Genomic DNA, 5,158 nt, shown 5'->3' on the forward strand with positions numbered 1-5,158 from the left:
TCAGAGATGTAGGGCAGGCCTCCAACCCCAGAGGGTAGAGCAGTACAAATGTTTGGGCAAACATTGCAATGTGTAGGGGAAATGGAGGTGGGGAGTGCGAAGAGGCAAACAGGGAGAAAAGGGTTTGAAGGACTGAAAAATTGGGAGAAAATTCCAGGCCAAGGAGCCTCACCAACTTGCCAGGAGGTAGACTTCAGCACCAGACCACACCTGTCTGAGAGTATGCAGGTCCTTTTGTATTGGCAGGCTGGGTTATTTTGGCTCATGTCCTGAGCAGATCTTTGCCTACAGGTTGAAAAATTTCAGTTCCTGTAGTGTGACAGAAATGAAGAGGTAGAGACTTACAGACACAGTGGGATTGTTTCCAAAATGCAAAGGGGCAGGCTAACTAGCGACTAGATGTTTTTTTCATTATATATATAAAAATAGAACATGAGATGGAAGAGCTTTCTTAATTTACTCAATTCCTGTTGTGTACATCTCCTTAGAGTATTCTGTGGATAAAGGAATAAATGTGTCCATGTGATGAAACATGAATTCACCCAAAAGCCATTATTTTTAGGAAAGTTGTTCCTGTTTGAAGAAGTAAAAGAAACAGTTAATAAAACTAATATTTAATCTGGAAAGAAAGCTTTCAGTCTAAGAAGTGTTATGTTATAAGCAAAATCATATTGAGTATATCATAAGCAAGATTAAATTAGCTAACATTTGTACTATTGTAACATTTATTATATACATTTGCATATATTAACTTAGTAAATCTTGGCAAATATCCTAAAAAGTAATTATTAGTACTGTCATTTTGTAAGTGAGAAAACTTACATTTAAAGTTGATCAAGATCATTCAGTTAGTCTAACTTGCATTTTGATTTTCATCCAAGTTCTCTTGCCCCAAATAACAATTTAATAAAACAAATCAATCTTTCTAGATATACAGTCCTTCCTAGCTACTATCTTCTCTTCTATTCCAGATAGAATCATCCATTTAAAAAATCAATAGATGAAAACATGTTTAAGTAAATACAAGTATATTTCCATCTTTGCTTAGTTCTTAAATCTCAAACATGTTATTCAAAGAAAACAAATTTAACCTGAATATGGTGAAACCTCACCAAGTTGTGGGTACAAATGAGCCTCTCTACACAAATTTTCTTGTTCATTATCCCTTGGTATTCAGTTTACCAAGCAAACTCATCCATCTCCATCCTGAAATTTCTAAGATGTCCTTGAAATATATTCATGAACAAAGTCCTGCATATTTGGTGCAGCTATGTATGCTCTTCCCTGAGCTTCTGCACTCTGCACAGAAATGAGGACAGTTATTGTTCTCATGTCCTCATTATTCTCAGCGTAGGCTCAGCTTAGGTCACCCCGCTATGCATTTTTATAATAGTATTCTTTGTACTTTCTTAAATTTGAGATACAGACTTAACTCCCAGGCAGCAACAAAGCAAAAGCATATAGTGAAAGAGAGTAACACTTGAAATCAGAACATCTAGACAAATTTACCACATTTTCCCTACAAGATCTTAAGCAAGGTATTTTATCTCTTTGAGCTTCCGTTTCTTTATCTTTAAAATTGGAATAAAAATACTGCCAGTAACAAGGGATAATTTGGGAATTCAAAAGATATAATGTATATGATAAAACTTAGTTTACTACACACTCTAATGTAGGTTTGTTGCATTAGATGGGGCTCTGTTGGCTCCAAGTGACAGAATACATTTCCCTCTAACTGAAACAAAATGTCCATTGGAAGTCCAGATGTGGCACATCTGGGTCTGATGCTTGCTTTTATCCTGTTTCTTGGTGCATCTCGCCTCTCTTGTCGGCTATGTACTCTCCTGCTTCACAAATGCTCTCCCTATGTGGAGGACAAGGTAGTGCAGTGACGAGGAAAACTGAGCTGACAGGCTGACAGCTTGAGATCTAAAAGGAAGAAAAAGTCTCTCTCACTTCTGTCCATGTGGTACATTTCAAGAAAAGGTTCTCATTGGCTGTAGTTAAGTGTCCAATTCTTTGACTGACTTCTGCACACAGCTTGAGACACGTGGTTAGGGCTTAGAGAGGTATCCCCAAATCACACGGGATGAGGGAAGGTCAGTTCTGCTCTGGAAAGAGGTTGCTGGGCAAAGAAGAAACAATTGCCCACAATTATACTTTGCATCCTTAAAGACTCAGCTTAAAATTCACATCTACCTCATAGCTTTTCCTTACTTCTAACCCTCCTCGTTTTCCTTCCCCACTGATGCCATTTTTTTCTCCTTAGGAAAATGAGCTAATCACTGACAGGAATAGAATGGCTTATGAAACAGAGGGTCGGTTTTCCTGGAGAGATTTTCAGATTCGACCAAGTTTTCATTTTTTTTTTCCACCTAAGCATTCTTAGTTCTACTCTACTAGTGCCATTTTAACCAATTTAAGAACCCACAGCCATTCTTACACCCCCAAAGATATGCCTCTTCTAAACCACCCCTTCAACTAAAAAATAAAATCTGAATTTTGCCAACTACTTCGGTCAAACTTTTTTCATAAAAATATATTAACTTAGGAAAATAACATCATGTAGCTATGCCATGCCAGTAAAAATACCATCACCATTTCCAGAAAACACACTCGTGGGTGGCTTGATTTGCCTAGAACACCTAATTAAATTTTCTACTCCCTCCTCCAATGACATGTTCACATTCACTGATTGGTTGCTGGTTATATATGTGTCTCCAAAACCACTGAGCTCTGACTTAATTCACATGCAAGACTTAGATGAAAGAAAAACAATACTGATTATGAGTGACTCCAGACTCAATTCTTTTTCTCTGTGTGTGTTTATTTGCCTACGTATGGTATGAGTGGTCTTAGATATATGCATACACAGGTTGACCAGAATATTTATTCTTAATATTAGGAGTATTTTTATGTTTAAATATATCAATTGACTCACCCCCCACATGAGGTTGGAGGGATAGAGATGTTTTCCTCTGTCAGTGTGACATAATTTTCACTTTTTTTTTTTTTTGATTTTTGGATATGAGAACGGAATGAGCAATAATGATATGCCATCTCTGGAAACTGGTGGCATTTGCATTTTCCAGGCCTGTTTTACCAGTTCCAATTCTAATCCTGTGAAGTTTGTTTTGTGTATTTATTTTTCATACAAAGGAATATGGACAGAGAGTCATTGACTACAAGAAGTCAGTGGTAGAAAATCTTTTTTTCAAATCCTCATTCAGGTCAATTATGGTTGAGATATTCTTGGAAATGTTAAACAGGATTATGTAAATATATGTATTTCTGTTCTTTGGGGAAAATACGTGATCCAGTGGTCTTTACGTGGCTGGGGCATGGGAATAGAGTGATGTCAACCTCTTTGGTATGAACATAAGGGAAGCCAAAAAGATAAAGCAATGTGTCCGTGCTAAGGAAAGGCATAATGTACATGGCCCCAGAGTCTAAAACAAGACAAGCAAAATGGCAGGTTCTATGGCAAGTAGACAGCCTTAGATTCAGGACAAAACCTGGTGAGATACTCTGGGTGTTAATAAGGAGAACCATGCCCTTTGTCTTAGGTTGCCTAGGGTGGGTCTCTGACTCGAGAGGATGTCGTTAAGAACACTCTGACAGTACAGAACTTGTTTTATAAACTGGGTGGAGTCAGATTCCCCAGGCTGATGAATTCTTCTAATACAGTTGGCTTCATGCTTGAGACAGAAAGCCTGTTAGCACAACTGTGTCTGTGGGCCTGGCCCTTCCCAGTGGGATAAGCAACAGGCCAGCCACAGACTCATAGGATGTTTTACAGAGGTTCCCTCAATTTGACCTCCCGGAAAGGCTAGCTGTATTCACAGTGAAGAGTAGGGCCTCTGTGGACTGAGAACAAAAGGAGGAGTTGAAATATCTAGCAGATTCCCTTGAATGGAGGTTTTGGAAGTTAGAAAACTATGTCAGAATGTCCCTGATCACAGCAAAAAAGCCTGGAGAGCCATTCTCTTGCTTCTCACTTGTTGGATTATACATGTAATGCAAAGAGGGTCAGGTGGCACCTTCCATCTAGATGCATTTGTATAGGCCTTGTGCCAAAAAATGTGCTTACCATATGGCGTTTGCCCCTAACCCTACTCATCTTCCAAAAATAATTATGAATGACCTATATTTTGCTTGGGTTTTGACTAGCTGCCAGTGTTTTAGGGCTCCTGGGAAAGTAGCATGGAATAGAAACCATCGGTGCTATTAAATTGGGATATTTTTGGTGGAGAAGAGAAATCTAGGGTAAAAGGTGAAAGGATTGTGGCACTGATAGGAAAAGTGTTCTTTCAGGATGGTGATGAAGCTTTCTGTTTAGACATCTTTCTGTGAATTGTGGGCAATGCAAAATGAACATGCACTAGGAGGATACGAACTTCTTCCAAATCCAGGAGCCTACTGGAATCCATGGTTGTGGGATTAGTGAATATAGGAGTGGTTGGTGTCCCAAACAGGGACTGTGTGAGTTTATAGTATTCTTCTCAGAAGGATGGCTCATGAACCTTCACTTAAGTTTGTGTCTTGGCTTGAAACTTGGAAAGAAAATGTGCCTGCTTTGGGAGCATGCAGGCACCAGACTCTTGGAGCCAATTTAATTGCAGTCTTCCTCACACAAATATATAATATTTCTTGGCACACAGATATTTGCTGAATTCTACTAAAATCAAATTTAAACCCAGACATTTTACTCTAAATCTTATGTTTATTCCAGCACCAAATCTAGAGGCTCAAAGGATGCTTTTAACCACTCTTTCCATCCATCTCCTATGTTTACCTGTTTATGAAGCTCCCTATAAGTTGCCCTAATTCCCTTTAATTATCCTGTAGCTGGGTAAAATGTCAGCAAGCAACTCCAGGCTTATTCTTTTCAGTATATTGGCCTCAAGATAAAGAGAGCCTTTCCTACTCTCTCTAACAGAAAAGTTCAGGGGTGATCACTAGTTGGATAGACTTGGGTCAATGGCCATTTCTGAGTTAGGATACCCTGATTGGCCAGATCTAGGTAATCTGCCCATTTCCATGACTGCTGGGGAATGGAGGACATGGTACTGTGATTGGCAGCTCCATTTAAACCTCATGGAACAGGGAGGACTTCTCCAAAAGAAAGAGGTTATTGTTTCCTGAAGAGGCAAATGAC

The sequence above is a fragment of the Cynocephalus volans genome, chromosome 15, assembly GCF_027409185.1.
Source record: "Cynocephalus volans isolate mCynVol1 chromosome 15, mCynVol1.pri, whole genome shotgun sequence".
In the NCBI taxonomy this organism is placed as follows: domain Eukaryota; kingdom Metazoa; phylum Chordata; class Mammalia; order Dermoptera; family Cynocephalidae; genus Cynocephalus; species Cynocephalus volans.